Genomic DNA, 19,372 nt, shown 5'->3' on the forward strand with positions numbered 1-19,372 from the left:
CAACCAAAGAATTTTATTTAACCTTTTTCACACAGAGTATTGAATAGCCTCATCTTAATATGACAACATAATACTAAAATAAACAGCAAAATATATTTTATACATTCAAAATATATATGTAGCCTGTCTTTTAATAGATGGAGTAGCCACCATCACAAATATAAATGATATGTCTTGGATACATCAATTCAGCAGTTTTTACCAATTATTTAGCCCTCAAAAGCATGGGAAAATATTTCACCCGGTAGGCTGAGAGGAGGCAGGACCAGAGGTGGTTGCAGTAAGAGGTTTAGACTTTCTAATCCATTTGCGAATGTCCATGCTGAAATTTTTTACACATTTTGTTATGTTACAGCCTTATTCCAAAATGGAGTAAATTCATTATTTTCCTCAAAATTCTACAAACAATACCCTATAATGACAATGTGAAAGAAGTTTGCTTGAAATCTTTGCAAATTTATTAAAAATAAAAAACAAAAAAAGTACATAAGTATTCACAGCCTTTGCTCAATACTTTGTTGAAGTACCTTTGGCACCAATTACAGCCTCAAGTCTTTTTGAGTATGATGCTACAAGGGCACTTTCTCCCATTCTTCTTTGCAGGACCTCTCAAGCTATATCAGGTTGGATGGGGAGCGTCGGTGCACAGCCATTTTCCGATCTCTCCAGAGATGTTCAATCGGGTTCAAGTCTGGGCTCTGGCTGGGCCACTCAAAGACAGTCACAGAGTTGTCCTGTAGCCACTCCTTTGTTATCTTGGCTGTATGCTTAAGGTTGTTGTCCTGTTGGAAGATGAACCTTTGCGCCAGTCTGAGGTCTAGAGCACTCTGGAGCAGGTTTTTATCAAGGATGTCTCTGTATATTGCTGCATTCATCTTTCCCTTGATCCTGACTAGTCTCCTAGTCTCTAGTTCCTGCCGCTGAAAAAACATCCCCAGAGCATGATGCTGCCACCACCATGCCTCACTGTAGGAATGTATTGGCCAGGTGATGAGTGGTGCCTAGTTTTCTCCAGACATGACGCTTGCCATTCAGGCCAAAGAGTTCAATCTTTGTTTCATCAGACCAGAGAATTTTGTTTCTCATGGTCTGAGAGTCCTTCAGGTGCCTTTTGGCAAACTCCAGGCGGGTTGTGGCTTCTGTCTTGCCACTCTATCATACAGGCCTGATTGGTGGAGTGCTGCAGAGATGGTTGTTCTTCTGGAAGGTTCTCCTTTCTCCACAGAGACACACTGGAGGTCTGTCGGAGTGACCATCGGGTTTTTGGTCAACTCCCTGACTAAGGCCCTTCTCCCCTGATTGCTCAGTTTGGCCGGGCGGCCAGCTCTAGGAAGAGTCCTGGTGGTTCCAAACTTCTTCCATTTATGGATGATGGAGGCCACTGTGCTCATTGGGATCTTCAATGCTGCAGAAATGTTTCTGTACCCTTCCCCAGATCTGTGCCTCGATACAATCCTGTCCCGGTGGTCTACAGACAATTCCTTGGACTTCATGGCTTGGTTTGTGCTCTGACATGCATTGTTAATTGTGGGACCTTATACAGACAGGTGTGTGCCTTTCCAAATCATGTCCAATCAACTGAATTTACCACAGGTGGACTCAAGTCCAACTGAATTAAGTTCCAGAAACATCTCAAGGATGATCAGTGGAAACAGGATGCACCTGAGCTCAATTTTGAGTGTCATGGCAAAGGCTGTGAATACTTATGTACATGTGTTTTTTTGTTTTGTTTTTTTTCAAAATAAATTTGCAAAAATTTAAACAAACTTCTTTCACATTGTCATTATGGGGTATTGTTTGTAGAATTTTGAGGAAAATGATGAATTTAATCCATTTTGGAATAAGGCTGTAACATAACAAAATGTGGAAAAAGTGAAGCTTTTGAACTTTCTGGATGCACTGTATTCCCATTGGTTCCAGACTTCTTGGACCCCTGTATAATGTAAAATGAGTCAGGAGAAACCACTGGAACAGTAAAGCTTATCAGATAATTACAGCTAAATTTGCTCAACAATGATCCTTGGACATAGAAAGACACAGCTAGCTTAGCCACTTCAGCACAGGTCTGTAAAAACGAAGTCCATCACTTTATTTAAACTTCAGAAGGAATCAGAAGTAAAATGTGAACATTTTGCCAGCTGGGCACAATGCAAGTTTCTTCAGTGTGTTTAAGTGTAACGTGATAGTTTCAGATTTTGTCTGCGTTTTCTGAGAACATTAGTCACACAGCAAATAACAGTAACACAACTGTGGCTTTCTTCCTAACATACGGCTAATGTACAGTATGTTTAACTTTAAAGAGCATTACAAGAAACTATAGCCAAACCCCCTTTTTTTTTTTTTATAATTAAGTGCTTTATCTGATCAATAACTGACTAAATCAGATCACTCTACAGTAGTTATCCCACACATTAGTTCACTGTGTCATGTGGATATACGAAATGGTCACATTACAAAATGTAGTTTGTACAGGAAGAAGACAATGTAGTTCACTGGACATGGTTAATGCCACTGTTCAGCTCTGCAGATTCTTGCCAAAACAATGAGCTCATGAGTTTCTGTAGAGAAAGTGGATTTTCCATATCCTCTCACCCAAGTACACAGCTTTGTACCCAGCATAGTCTCTCTGAGGCTGAAAATTATGGACCTCTGTGCTGTGCTGGATTTCCCTTGTTTGTTGAATGTTCAGGGGAAGAACTACTCTTTAGAATATATATTCCATAATAAATAATTGATTCAGCCACAGTGTCCCACTGGGGAAACGAAGCTTAAGAAGGGTGCACTAAAGCCTTATGATCAGCCTTCTTTAGCAAGGAAATGCTGAAGGAAGGTTTGGAATACAACAATCATTTTATCATGGTCATGGTTTTGTCACAGATTTGTCAGAAACAACACAAAGGACTCATTCTAACTGCACCAAACTTACAACCCATTTCATCTCAAGTACAGGAAACGCTAGTTCAAAAAGACATAAAAAGTGTTTAAATGTGCTGCTGAGATGTCTGTGGAAATACTGCTCAGCTAGTCAGCGACATTTAAAAAACAGATGTGTTTTTTAGCACATTAGACCATACATAGCGGAAAACAGAAAGGGCTCTCTTTTTGTGGCTTCTCCGGTTCTGCAACTCCTGAAATAAGGACTGAACAGCCAGCTGCTTTAACGTGGAAGATATTACTCAGTTTTAAGAACATGGAAAGCAATAACAAGGGAGGGCTCCACAGTTATTCACTGCACTACAGTGATTCCCAGCTCCTGGTTTTTCCATAGTGCTGATAATATCTTGTTCAATTTTGGAAAAGAAGAAGCTTGAAATAGATCTTGTCAATTACCAACATTTGTCTGCGTAAGTATCTATCACCTTAAATTGCTCATGGCTCTCGGCATTTCTCACAGAAGGATTGATGACAGCAACTAATTCACAATTCTCATAAAACAGTAGGATGCCAGGGTCATAGGGAATACATAATATGAGAAGGGAACAAGACAACAAAAGTACCTTCTGAATGAGTCCCATAAACACACTACATATGAGTTTAACTTGGAAATAAATTCAAAAGTCAGCTCAATCTTTTTAACAGCTGCATAAATTGTTAGTCCCAGCAACAATCATTCAGATCTGTTTGATTAATTACAGTTTGTGTAATGAATGCTATCATAACGTAATAGTAGTTAGAAACTACTGAGGGAAAACAGCAAAGTGCAAAACCCAACTACTTAATTAGCATTTGACATTTCCCTTTAAAATGTGTGTTTACAATATCTCTACAAACTGGACTGTTTTGTACATTTACATCTCAAATATTTAGCCATAAGGACTGTAGTCAGAAATCAAAGAAGAATTTAACAAATTATCAAAGTTTCAAAATAATTATATATTAAACAGCAAACAGGAAAACACCCAATAAATAATTTAATCATCATTAGCTGTTGCAATTAAAACTAAATACATTCTTTTAGGTACACTGTGATGTAGTTTTATAAGCAAATTTGCTAGTAGTATTATATGGCCAAAAGTATGTGGACACCTCATGGTGGGAATTTATGTTCATTCAGCCACAAGAGCAATAGTGAAGTCAGGCACTGTTAAAAGACTGACTAATAAATGAGGCCTCGTCTTAATGGAGCTTGATTTGTGCTCAGGGTCAGTCATGCTGTAACAGGTTAAGGTCCCTTAGACCCATCTACATTCTAGATATTCAACTTTGTGGCAATAGTTTAGGGAAGACCATATAGTGTAGGTTGTTCCAGGCTTCTTGGAGAATGTGCTACAGATTTTTTTTTTCTCTGAAAGTAAAATTCCAGACAACCGTGAAGTTTTCATGAGAAACAAGGTCATAATATTGAACACAGTTCATTACTTAACAAGATACGAACAATAAAATCTCTAACACTGAATAGTTTCAGGTTTGTTTTCAGGTTCCTCCAATAGTGCCGAAGCAAGGGGTCAAAAATCATAAATGCTATGGCTAAATCACTAATGATGGCATGTCTGAAGAATGCAACAAAAATCACAAAGAGTTGTATTCAGAGTTAAGCTCACATAGTGAGGATGTAATACTGACATTTAGCACATCGCTATTAAGACCTTGAATGTAACTACAGCCTTGAGTGCCATTCAGAAGTTACACTAGAATTGCATAGAGGCATCTCTCAGTTATTCATGATTCTGACCTTGGACTTAAGCACACTTTTCTTGGGTGATGTAACCACAATGTGTCATGCTGAAATTCAGTTAAACTAAAGTTGCACGGAGTAATGTGACAAATACAATGAGGACTGTTCATGCATTAATATATTGCCAATATACTAGACCCCATTAGATCTTTACTGCAATGCTTCCCATCTTTTCATTCATATATATCATAGTAGTCTTTTTTATTTTTAAATTGGTTCTTAATTTTTTTTTTGCATCATATTACATTTTCTATCAAAGGATAAAAATAATCACCATTCCCTACTTATGTCCACATTTTCTCTCCTTGATTTTTTTTTAGGGGCGTAAATGCAAGTGCTTGTGTTTAAATGTGGTGATCTATATGCTAAATAATGTTTCCAATGCTCCTGGAGCTGGGGTGACAACCTGAGAACCCCAGATCTTTGGTAAATAACTGTATACTGAAAATTAATAAGTTTTTTATTGTAGATATATGGAGGGAAAAAAACTATATCTGGTGAATGATCATGAATTTACTTTGTTGGCTCTCTTTCTTTCCCATGGATGGCTTGTGCAGACAGGATGTGACTTTATATGGGTCTGATCTTTGACCTGGCCTAATATTTAGTAAAAAAATAAAAAAAATAAAAAAAAATAAAATAAAATAAAAAAAACCCCCTTTGGCTGATATCCTCAAGCTGCAGTCCATAATTAAAAAGGCAGATGAGAATAAATTCAGTGGCCACATCACATCTAACACTCTGGATTGCATTACTTACAGTACACAGTATAGTCTAAAGGACTCAAATGTAGCACAATGCCAGATGCCAGACAATCTCTGCAACCCATCTGTTTCTTACATTTAAAAGATTTAAAGTAACTGTTTGAGACAAAGGCAAATCTTAAAGTAACCAAAAATGTGAGGGCTGAGTGTACAGCAAAATTGGCAATGATTTAAAAAAAAAAAAAAAAAAAAAAAAAAAAAAAAAAAAAATTAGCACCACCCCCCGAAAAAAACAAAGGAAAAGCTGAACAAGTCATCCATTCCAATGAAGAATGACATACACCATGCTGGTGCTCTCCGCACACATGGTGCTCACATTTTACACGTGTCACTGAAATCCCAGGCACTGTTTTACAGAGCACATGGAGAGCTTCAAAAACAAGCTACCACACCTTATAAACTCATATTAAAAAGACTTATTACTCCTTACATAATTTTAATGAAACTATGCTGTCAACTCTAACTTCTGAAATAATCCTCTAAATTAGACGGCACATATTGAGGGGCAGTAGACGAAGTCTAGTACCCATCTGTGGAAAAATCCAAATAAGTGCTGGTCATTTAGGCTTCTACAGAAGGGTTTTGCTCTGTTAGGATCTAGCCATAAATAAAACAGGAAAGGCATGGCTGACAAAAGGTTTATTAAAATAAAAGAGGAAAAGGAAGTAGGTAGCTGAAAAAAGAAAAGAATACCTTTTTGCTATTTTGCATTTATTGCAGTCGCTATCCACAGTTAACTACAGAACCTTTGTCAGACTTTACAAAAATAAGCAAAATGTATACAATAAAAAAAATTCACAAAAATGACACTTTTCTATTTAAAATTGTCTATTTAAAAGTGTTCTATTTTCTATTTAATAAACATTTCTGTGCTCTCAGACTAAAGGAATCCTGCTTTTGCCTTTAATTCTGCATTTGGTATTCCTGCAGTGAACCACAATTCATAGTCTTGAATAGGTTCTAATTGATGTTCAGCTTCTTGCCCAGACACCTCCCATCACTGTCTTTTGGTTCTGCACATTAAAACCAGTAGACATGAACACAAACACGGATGAACAAAGCACACCTTGTTCTGTGAGGCTCCACAGCTGGAACCAAGAAACAGTGCGAGTGTGAATGTCAGTGCCAACTATGATTTACTGCTGTATTTTATTCCCCCCCAAAGTGTCTTTAAAATATATAACCTTTTTGGTGAGACATCAAGATCCAGGAGAATACAGCACAAACTTTCTGCAGCAACATGGGCAAATGTTGCTGAGCCCCTTCACCCAGTTTTTGCAGCCTGATGGAACTAAATGGATACGCCACTAGGTTTCGCACTGTGATTGACATACCAGAAAAAAAATCTAAAGGATAATGGAAAATGAACAGGAGCCTGCCATTTTCCAGTATTCAAGGGAATGCATTTAATGGTATAAGGAAAATCTTTTTTTCCCTCGTAGTGTCAGACCAAGCTGACGTGTCCATTTTTCCTCTGAGACGCTTAAGTAAGTGCTATTGGCAGTTGAATGCCATTTTTAAGGGAAGGGAAAACATTCAAAGTACTTTGGCAGAAGTCTTATCCAATATCTGCTAACAGAAAAATCAGAGAAGGAATGGGGTGATTTGTTGCTGATAACAGACTGATTGATTCTATTAAGAACAGTTTAGTCACTTTAAGTTCATGCATCCTCTCTTGAAACGTCCTTACCCTACCAATTAAACATTTGACTATAAGATGGGATATCAGGTTTTTTAGAAGCTTTAAAATATGTAAAACAAACAAACAAACAAACAAACAAAACAACAAAAACAAAACAAAAAACCCCACAACCAATGCCTGTGTGTGCATGGATACACTGACTGACCACTTTAATAGGAACACCTTTATACCTGCCCACACAATGAGCCAGTCATGTGTCAGAAGGTCAGGAGGTTCAGTTAATGTTCACTTCAAATATCAGAATGGGGCAAAATGTGATCTCAGTGACCTGGACTGTGGCAGCGTTGTTGGTGCCAGATGGCCTGCTTTGAGTATTTCAGAAACTGATGATCTCCTGGGATTTTTACCCACAGTTTCTAGAGTTTACACACAATGGTGCCAAAAAAATCTCTACTGAGCACCAGTTCTGTGAGCAGAAATGCCTTGATTAGAAGATCAGAGGAGAATGGCCAGACTAGTTTGAGCTAACAAGAATGCTATGGTAACTCAAATAACTACTCTTGTAATAAGCAATAAATTGTGAAGTGGGCAGAAAAGCATCTCAGAATGCACTACACGTCAAACCGTGACTCACAGACTTCAACAGAAAAAGACCATATCATGATCCACTCCTATCAGCCAAGAACAGTAATCTGACGAGATGCTGTGCACAGGTTCACTAATACTGGACAGTTGTAGACCAAGCATATGGAACCTTTGTATGAGAACATCCTTGATGTAGGGAATATGCAAAATTGTATGATTGATTGATTTTTTTTTTTAAAGGCCCTTTATCAGCTTATTGCATCTTTTTTGACATTGTGACCGGGATCTCTTTTATTATATTTTTATCACACTGGTGTGTTTGCAGTCAATGAGAGGAGACAATAATAGTGGTGGAGGACCCATCCATATGCTCTAGGATATAAATACTTCCATACAGTGTGTGTGTGTATGTGTGTGTGTGTGTGTGTGTGTGTGTGTGTGTGTGTGTGTGTGTGGGAGAGAGTGAGTACAGAAGTATTTAATTCTTTCAAGATGTGTTTGTGTGTAGCGGGTTTTGGCTGTCAAGAAAAAACTTCACATAATATACAATGTTCAGAGCATGTTGCATAGCATCAGGATGCGTCTAGAGGTACGTGGGCCAGATTTGAGATTATTAACCTGGGTCAGTTGTCACCTTTGCTTCACCCCTACATTTACACACGGGGGACTGTTGACTACTTCCCACCTATACACCTCCTACACCTGAAGCACTAAAAATAACAAACCATAGTCAACTGTAACGTGCTTTCACAGTGTATGGCAATAGAAGTGTGACCATGTCAAATATCATGTTTAGTGTGCTTGAGATAAAACTGTCCCTGGAGGAATGTCCTCTATGAGTTGCCAAGGAAAACAGCATATGACGAGGCATGACATGTTTCTGCATGTTCCAGGTGTCTCTTTCTCTTGTAAATGGTGACAATGTTACAGTCACATAGATCTTTAGGGACAGTCTCATTGTGCCAGAAGTTTGTGAGCTGTGAAATCTTCTGGGAAGGTACTGTATACCCTTTTTAAGATCTCAGCAGAGCCCAAGCTCTTGTCCTTCAGATATCCTTTTGGTTTTAAGATGTCTATGAAGTCAGGGTTTATCAAGTGAGCTAACTGATGAAATGCCTGGAAGTGTATCAAGAACAGATGGACTTGAGTGGTTTCTTTTGTTAAGTAAGGATTCATAGATTTACTTTAGCTTTGTCCATGAACTAGTCTAGATAGAGGGGTGTCATTCTCTGGATTCTCTTAGTCACTCTACTATACAGTCTTGAGACACTTGGCTCATCAATTGAGTTATGTTGGAACTCATTCTGGCACAGATTTACAACTAGAGAAGATTTTTTTTGTTTTTTAACATTATACTGAGGATCATCTGTGACAATATTATGCCAACATTTGGCTCACATTACATTTTTCAGGCCCACCTCCAGATCTTCACTGTTGCATCATTCTGAAAATGATGAGTACTTATAATTATAGTCCCCTCTGAAACTATTGGAATGGCAAGGCCAATTCATTTGTTTGTGCTATACACCAAATATATTTGGGTAAGAGATCAAAACTTGGATATGAAACGAGGTTTAGGACAAAAATAGGCTCTACATGTGTTAACATAAAACATAGAACCAATTTTTAAGTAGAAAATTATAGGAACAGATAAGTCTTGAAGTAAATTAAATTAAATAACATTTAATATTTGGATGCAAGAACTGCATCAAGCCACTGACCTCACCAAATTGTTTTATGATGCTTTTTTTGGCTTTTACCGCAGCCTCTTTCAGCTGTTGTTTGTTTTGGGAGGGTTTCTCCCATCAGTCTCCTCTTCAGGAGGTGAACTGCATGGTTAGTTGAGTTAAGGTCTGGTGATTGACTTGTCCAGTTGAAAACCTTCCACTTGTCCCCTCTGATAAAATCCTTTGCTGTGATGGCAGTGTGTTTTGGATCATTGTCTTGCTGTATGATAAAGTTCCTCCTGATTAATGTATGTTAATTATGTATTTCTCTGTAAATTAGCAGACAAAATGTACCTGTAAACTTCTGAATTCATTCTGCTGCTATCATCATGAGTTACATTATCAATAAAGATTAGTGAGACTGTTCCAGAAGCAGCCACACAAGCCCAAGCTATGACACTACCTCCACCATGTTTCACAGATGAGCTTGTTTGTTTTGGATCCTGAGCAGATCCTTTCTTTCTCCACACTTTGGCCTTTCCACCACTTTGGTGGAGGTTAATCCTGGTTCCAGAACAATTTTGGCTCATCTCTGTATTTCCTTATGAATTCCAATCTGGCCTAATCTTGCTTACTGCAGATGAGTGGTTTGCATCTTGTGGTATGGCCTGTATATTTCTGCTCTCAGTCTGTGATACCTTCACCCCTGCCCTGTGGAAGTTGTTGGTGATGTCACTGACTGCTGTTTTTGTGTTTTTCTTCACAGCTCTCGCAATGTTTTCCTTGGCTGACCCATACGGTTGCTCAGTACACCAGTGGTTTCTTTTTCAGGACATTCCAAATTGTTGTATTGGTACGTCCATTGTCCAATGCCTGATTGATTTTCCCTCTTTTCTCAGCTTCACAATGACTTGCTTTTCTCCCAGCAACAGCTCTCTGATCTTCATGTTGGCTTATCCTTTTCAACAATAAATGCAGTCTTCACAGGTGAAACTGAAGGCTAAAACAAAAAAAAAAAACCTAAATAAAAGATTAGATGTTCAGAGCTATTTACTGTTTAAACAATCAATATAACAGGACACACCTGGATAACAAGAAACACCGGTCATTCACATGTTCCAGTATTTTTGCTTGCCTACAAATTGGGTGGTATGATACAAAATGGGCTATGTTCTATGTCGTTGAACATATCTACTTATAAATACCAGGAAATAAAAGCTGAAATTCTAAACTCACTTCTTGTAATGAGTCTTTATTGGTCACATATACATAACAGCACAGTGAAATTCTTTTTTCTTTGCATATCCCAGCATATTAGAAGGTCAGAGTGCAGGGTCAGCAATGATACGGTGCCCATGGAGCAGAGAGGGTTAAGGGCCTTGCTCAAGGGCCCAAAAGATATTCATCTTTTGATCTCAAAGTCAAATGTCTTCAGTCTACAGCAAAAAAAAAAAAAAAGACAAGAAAAAAAAAAAGGTAATAGTTTAGAAGGGGACTGTATAAGCACTTGTACAAGTCCTGCATTTAGTCCAGTACACCTGGTAGCAAAGCCAAGGGATTTTAGGTGTAAATATCAGTGGCACTAATACTTTTCCATTCTTCTTTACAGAAGTAGAAATCAGCTCGATCTTTGTTAGTGAATGTGGAGATTTTTATGCTTATGAGCACAGAGGTCAATCCATCTACATCTAAAGCCCTGTCTTCTTAACTTGAGTGTCAAATTGTGTGTGAACATCAAAGGGAAAAACTGATGACTATGTTTAACCACCCAAGGGTGGAAGGATCAGATAATGGTTAACTTGCCTTTTCTTGGTAAGCAATTACATACAGAGTTGCAGATTTTCAGGAGATAAGACTGCTATTTCATAATTTCATTTTCAGAGCTAGCCAGTATGCAGTCCAATCTCTGTTTGTTTAGATCGTACTTGACATGGAACAGATCCATCAACCCCACCACTCCCAAAAGGCATCTCTCTAAAGTCTATTGGAACACAAATCTTTCCACCATGACAAGGGGGCACACCCAGATCTACATATATATCTTTATACCCTAACACCAACAGCACATGTTCAACACTCCTACTCCTTTCTATTTCTCAGTAACTATAGGCATGCAGGTGCAGAATGAATAGATTTTTCATCTGGGGTTCTCACATGCTCCAAGTCCCCATAAGGAATGATGGGAAACACCACAGTAGAAGAAACATGCTCTAGTTTAGCGTGTATGTACATGTGAAAGAAAGAGTGCAGTTACTCAATTATGCATTGTGTGTTGTCATAGCTACTGCTTTTAGTAAACAATGCATTGACATTTACATTCATTCACTCAACAGATGCTTTTGTCCAGTGCCTGTGATTCTACTTCAAGTACAAAATATAGCTATTGAGTGTGTACCTATTCAGGCATGTAGAAAGTTATGAAAATATGGAAAGTGTGTGTATGTTTGTTGGGGAGAAAGATCTTTTCCTCATGAATAAGGATCTTACAATATCAGCAACACCACAAAGAAGTGGTTTATACTAGCCAGTAACACTTGACCTCACAGCTTGAATGATGTCATTGATTTTCCCTTGTTTTGTTTAGCTATAATCAGACTCTTTCATTTGGCAGTCTCTGCGTCGCCACTAATCTGATCTGTGGAAAAAATACTCCAGCCGGGATAACTGCTTTATGACCCAGAACAAGCTCTCAGGGAGACATCAAAACACTGTAAATGGAGGAAGATTAGTGGATATAATGACAACAATACTTAAAACAGGTACCCCCTTCACGTTGCTATGAGCTATGATACTTCAAACACATAACAGCATGACAAGGGAAATGTCATTTTAAACACACGATGCCCTACAACATACACATAATGGACAATTTTGCATAACGGAACATAACTCTCACCACAACAAACATGTTGGCATTAAATCCTTAGTAAATAAGATACAATAAAATAAAATAATAATAAAAAAACCCCCAACAAATTTAACAAACTAAAACATAACGCATTAACAGCAATGAAAAAAAAAAGAAGAGAAAATCTATGACCTTGCATTCTAACTTTTTCCAAGAATGGAAAATTTGAGGCATGTGCCTGCAGCCTTATACATGATCAGGCAATCACAAGAGGTTCAAGGTTCAGGAAAAGGATACTCTTCCTATGTGAGGTCAGTTTACATGCTAATAGAATTATGCCATGGAAAACATTTAGGTAATGACAAGTCATAGCAAGAAATCACCCGATGCCTTCCTAGATTCTTAACTGACAAAAGCTTCAGCATAATGTCTCCTTCCTTTTAGTGAGTGTTTAAATAAAATTTCACTAAATGTTTAAGTTTGTTATTAACTTATATAAAAACCAAAGCATAGTTCCTTATACACTTATGGAGATTAAATTTATGGTATTGATAAGTGATCAATCAAGTTTAAACAAAAAAAAGTCAGAAAATTTAGTCCTTACCACTTAAGAGGATGCTAACTCTACATTTGCCACTTATCAGAATAACACAAAAGAATAAATGTATCTTCTGGTATACAGGAATAATATTCATATTATTTCTTAGTTTAGTTTTCAGTGCCTACTGCAAACTATGTTTAAAATGATAACTAATGTTACAGGATCTTAAAAATTAAGTTGGCAAGTACAGCTAAATAAAAATGTAAAAGGCCCTGCAATCCTACAGTGCATTCAAAAAGTATTCAGACCTCATTTTTTCACAATTTATGTTGCAGCCTTATGCTAAAATGCTTTAAATAATTTTTTTCCACATCGATCTACACTCCCTACACCATAATGACAAAGCAAAACAAACAAACAAACAGATTTGTGATAACTGAAATATGTGAAATATCACATTGACAATATTTAATAAAGAAGAATACAGACCCATAACTCAGTACTTAGTTGAAGCACCTTTGGCAGCAATTACAGCCTCATGTCTTTTGTGGTATGATGCGAGAAGCTTTACAAACACTGTCTGACAATGACTAATAAAACAGTGCTAAGTGCTAATAACAAGTGCTAAGGTTCACTCCTAAATGCGCGCGCACGCACACACACACACCCCTCATACTCTGAATACAAGCATTCTGAATGCAATTCACTGATATGGTGGCAGGCCAAAAAGATTTATTAAATCCATTAACATTTCAATAATTATTTGTGACATTATTCTAAATTTATCTGACAGGACACTGGCTGAATGGCGATGCATGGTGGCCCATAAGGAGGTAGTTTATAACACTGCAATGCATTAGCATCGTTAACAAATAACTGGCTATCGCAACCATTACATGGAGCATAACGTTAACTGTTTTCACGGCCACAATGCCAGCTGCCTCAAACAAAAATAACATAGGACCGTCTTTCAGGTGCTTCGCCAAATTCCAGGTGTTTCCTTGCTTTGTTTGAAATGAACAATAGCTTCAGTTGCACACCGGCAACAGATGCTACCTTTCCTCTCAACAAGCTTTCCTCTCTCTGCCTCTCAGCGAGTCGGGGCAGAACTAAACTTGTCGCAATTTTCTGTAGTTTTTCCCCCATGTGCTTGTAGGCGTTCTTCTTCATCTTTACCACTTGTGGACCAACTAAAACACTTGGGCATATTTGCTGCCCCCTTCAGTTCCAGAAGAATTGCAACCTCGATACCAACGCTACTGCAGAAAAACAAGTACCGTCACGTTTTAAGAACGGTGGTACCGACTTGGTACCAAAGTATCGGTTCTCGTGACATCCTTATCACACACACACACACTCACAAACCAAGGCGTTAGCCTGCCATTGGGAGCAACTTGGGGTTCAGTATCTTGCCCATGGACACTTCGACATGTGGAGTCATGTGGGCCAGGGATTGAACCGCGAACCCTGCGATTAGTTGACAACCCTCTCTGAACAGGTTTTTAGTTAGCAATGGAAGGATAAGTAAGCTACAGAGTAGAGCTGTGGTTTACATTTATGGCATTTGCCAGATGCCCTTATCCAGAGCAGCTTGCAGAAGTGCTTTGAAGTCTCAATCAATAAATACATGCTCATCTGGTTCAATAGGCCAGGGACTAAGGGCATTATCAGTCTAGAAACCTTGCTGTGGAGGTATTAGAGTATGAAAAATATAAAACACAAGAATTCATCATATTTTTAAAAAAACAACAAAGTGCTAATTGGTTGATGGTAATTGTTTTATAGGTTTCACCTTGCCAATTCTTTGAGTCAAACATCTTAAGAGGTACGATGTCAATTTTCTTAGAGGCTATAATTTAGCCTAATAAGTGCACCATGAAATAAAAATGTCAATACACAATGTATTCATGATTATACAAAAAAACAACAACAACAACAACCCCCCCCCCCCCCCCCCCCCCCAGATATTAGCAAATTTCTTTGAAGTCTATTGACCACAATAAGCTTTCTGTACAATTGTGGCTTTGTTCTTTTCCATCTTACCTATCAGAGCAAAAGAACAACTTCAAGAGCAGATGTGCATAGCTTTCCTACACATCTTACTAAAAATGCTCCAGTACATACTTTCCACACAACACTTTACTACTTCTTTATGGCAAGCCATATCAGGAAGCAGCATATAATTATTTCCAAGTACCTTAGGATCACAGATATTTTCCTTATCCATGTGACCAGAGTGCTTCAGTACATACCTACCACACAAAATGGTACTTCTTTTTAGTCATATCAGGAGGTTATGGAAATTATTTCTAAATGCTAGATATGCTTTACACAATCCTTTACAATATTGTACAACCCCTGATGGAATCACCATACTTAGAGAATGTTCACTTGGCTTTTTCACTTTGTAGCAAATAAACAAAAATCACAGATATGACACAAAACAATTTTGTTTAATAGCTCAACATTCTGTCTTCATGAAACGTACCTCAATTATATATAAGATATATATTTTTCCAGAACAAGTAGAAGAAAAAATGATTTGTTATTGAGGTGTGTGGTGTCATCATGCCAAAATTGAAAGAGATCTGTAAGGCCTTCAGAAAAAAAGGTTGTGGATGCCTATTAGCCTGGTAAGGGATTTAAAAAAAAAAATTTCCTAATCATTTGAAATTTGAATACAAGTGGCTAAGATATCAAACGACTGCCAATTTGTCCAGGACTGGCCGTGCCAGCAAATTCAGCCCAAGAGAAGACTGTGATGTAAAAATAAGTTTCCAAGAACTCCAAAATTTCATCACAGGATCTGCTAGCAATTCTTGCAACTGTTGTTGTCAAAGTGCATGCTTCTATAATCAGAAAGAGACTGCATAAATTTGACTTGCATGGGAGGCATGCCAGGAAAAAGCTTTTGCTGTCTAAAAAGAATATTAGAGCAAGACTACAGTTTTCCGATAAGCATATAGACAAAAAAATCTGGACTTTTGGAATAATGTTATCTGGACAGAAGAATCAAAGGTAGAGCCGTTTGGCCACAGTAACAGCAGACATGTTTGGTGCTGACCAAAGACACCTCATACCCCCTGTGAAGTACGGTGATGGAAATATTATGGTTTGGGGTTGCTTTGCTGTCTCAGGGACTGGACAGCTTGAATTCATTGATTCAAGGTATGAATTCTGCATCATATCAAAGAGCGCTTGAAAATAACGTTAGGCCATCTGACCAAAAGATGAAGTTGAACCGAAAGTGGACTTTTCAACAGGATAATGATCCTAAGCACACTAGCAAATCCACCAAGGAATGGCTCAGAAAGAAGATATGGAGGGTTATGGAATGGCCTAGTCAAAGCCCAGATTTGAATCCCATTGAAATGTTGTGGGGGATTTGAAACGGGCAGTATATGCAAGAAAATCCTCATACATCTTGCAACTGAAAGAATATCGTATGGAGGAGTGGTCAAAAAATTCCAGAAAGCCTGGTGGACAATTATGCAAAATGCCTACAAGAAGTTAATTCTACTAAAGGAGGCAATAGGCCTACTGAGGCCATGGGCATACTTACTTTTTCCACAGAAAAAGGCCAAAATTTCCATGGGGTGTTCTTATTTATTCACATGACTGTACGTCACTCTCCCCACATTCTGCAACCATTTTATTCGGTTCAGCTACACTTTGTAGATTTACACTTGCTGGATGTAGCCCATCTGATGCTATCCACAATGTGTCAGCATCTTGTCTACCCCATCCATCTATCGCTGATGGCTACAGCTTATTAGATATTATTTGGATGGTGGTTCATTCACAGCACAAGGGTGACACTGACATGATAGTGTGTGTGATTTTGGTATAAATGGATCATGTGCAGCAGCATTGCTAGGATTAAACATCTCGGTAACATTGTCGGTTTGAGAAACAGGGCATCGAATAAATATTTCCAATTAATAATGGCCCTGTGGTCAGAAACTGACACTGATGGGTAATTACCAAAAATGTACTTCAGCTAGGGCTGCAACTAACTAATTTTCATAATCGATTAGTTGGCCGATTATTTTTTATTATTATTTTTTTGATTAATCAAATGGAGGCGGGGCAAGCTATCAGTACCATTTTTTTGTTTATTTAAAATAAATTCCACAAACTGAGTGTTACAAATATAAATTTCAGACTAAAACTTTACACAACTGTTTGTCCAAAACAGAAAAAGAACCCAATACACACACCAGAATATATATTATTAATTTAGGACTGTAGTTTAATTGGGTGCTTTTTGTGCATCCATAAACATAATGCATGAATACTATAAAATAAATTTATTTTATAGTATTTATGCATTATGTTTATGGATTCACAAAAAGCACCCAATTAAACTACAGTCCTAAATTAATAATAAAAACTCCCTTTCACTGCACCTTGTGGTTTATGTTACTCGTTGCCTTTAGGAATATTATTTTACTTGTGTTTACATTTGATCATAGTGTTTTAATTAGACATTACAGATCTTACTCGCGCTCCCTCTCTATCACCGCGTCTGCATCACGTATTATCAGCAATGTGGCCTCGTTACCAACACATCACTTCCTTTATAATAAACGACAGAATTTACACTGCAAGCCCGCAAATACAGCATATAATGACAAGAAACTTCAATCAAATATAACCTTTTAAGCAGCTTGCAGCAGTTTCCCCTGCCCCTTACACACAGTGGAGCATTTTGGATATAAACATAAGTTTGTCCTCGTGCATCAGTTTGATTTCCATGGTGTTTAAAATGCTCCCCTTCAAGGACTTGGAGGATGCACACTTTCTTCCTCAGTCACTGGACGATTTCGCCTCAGTCTGATGGTGACTGAGGTCATGTTGTGAATAAAAGGTAACGTTGACAGAAAGTAAACTGAAGAAAGTCATTATCGGTCACTCTGGGTGTTTGCTAACGCTAGCGTACGTATGACGTCATGCACCGTTGTGGCATATACTTCCGGTTAGTAAAAAAAACGCTAGTGTTCTATTTGAGATGATATTACCTTTCTAAAATCCACACACTAGATGGTAGTGCAGAGTGCATAGTGTAAGTGTATAGTACTTCATTTGGGACACAACTTTAGTAATTACTCTGCGAAGCATGTTTTCTGAACAGAAGTACCGTTACGAGTAAACATGCCCTGTGCCGCGCGCAGACCAACTAATCAATAATGAGATTCGTTGGCAACGATTTTCATAATCGATTATTATCGATTTTATCAATTAGTTGTTGCAGGTCTAACTTCAGCCAAATTATTTATGGCCAAAATGCACGTTTCTGACATTATAAAGACAATATAAAACCATTATTGTTGTGTAGTATAGACCTACATACATTGTGCCGCCAATGTTGCCAACCTATATACATATGTACACCAGTTCTAAAAACTAATAAACTCCAATGGTTATGGACAAAAGCTAAGAAACAGTTCCACAGTTACTGGTGCCAAAGTGTGGAACAAGCTGGTTAGAGGTTAGAGACGGGCACATTTTTGGTACTGTACTCATTTTTGAAAGCATGAATGTGAATGTGGAAGTATAGAAAAAGAACAGTTTGTACTGCCTGTATGTAGTAATACATCATTTTAATCACAGGAGATTAAATTATTTTCACATTTATTTACCTCATCATCACTGCTTTTCTAAAATTCAAATTCTGTGTAACAAGTAACCTGTGCCTTTTTACCCTAACTCAAACAATTACTTGGACGGCTATTTCTAGTGGTGAAAAAAGAAATCTGATTCTTGAGCGACTAATGTTTTCATGACTCAGTTATCCATTATCAGATTGCCGAAGTGCTTGTAAATGCATTGATCAGATTTCCAAAACGGAATGTGTGGAAGTAAGCAGATTTCTTTATACATGTTAAATAACTTGCCGTTTCCATCAAGGTTGTCTTCTTAGGGAACATCTAATGTAAGTAAGCTCTCTTTATGAGTGGGCCTACTCTGGGGGAGCAGGGGATGGGGCAGATTGTAAATATCCTAAAACTCACTGCCTGTTTTGGGAATTAAGGATTTTAATAGCACCAGCATAGACTTTGCAAGATTTATGAGCGCTGCTACTTTCAGGGCCTTAAGTCTTTATCACCACTAAAGACATTTTTGTATTTTGAAGAAAATTTGAAAAGACAAATACAGAATTTGGTATATTTCCTATATATACACAAGCAGTACTCATTATCTCAAATTTGCCAGAATTTAAAAAACAACAAAAAACAGGCAACTTGTATGAAAGGTAAGGAACCATCAAACCACTGAGGTTAACATTAGGATTTAATTTTAATTGCATAAAATGTTTGCCAGCTAACAAAGTCTAATAACATTGCTAAAAAATCACCCCTGCCCCAATAATTTTACCTGCCACTACTAATCTGTTTTCATATTCCTGACCAACTCTAATCGTGTCGCTGTGACATGAGAGTTTTAAAAATTTGTTCAGCAAATTACAGCTGACAGCCAACAGTACAACAATAACCACAGACAGAGGAGAGGTGAGGGGTTATGTGTGCATGTACATGTGTGTGGGTCTGTGTGTATATATATATATATATATATATATATATATATATATATATATATATATATATATATATATATATATATATATATAGTGTATATATGTGAGAGTG

The 19,372-nt window shown here is 37.6% G+C and overlaps 1 protein-coding gene across 5 annotated transcripts in view; it reads right to left on the minus strand.

Annotated features, from left to right (window-relative positions):
- ralgps1 (Ral GEF with PH domain and SH3 binding motif 1) overlaps window positions 1-19,372 on the minus strand; it is a 150,774-nt gene that overhangs the window by 38,875 nt on the left and 92,527 nt on the right. The window lies entirely within an intron of this gene.

This window comes from Ictalurus punctatus, chromosome 5 (genome assembly GCF_001660625.3).
Source record: "Ictalurus punctatus breed USDA103 chromosome 5, Coco_2.0, whole genome shotgun sequence".
NCBI lineage: Eukaryota > Metazoa > Chordata > Actinopteri > Siluriformes > Ictaluridae > Ictalurus > Ictalurus punctatus.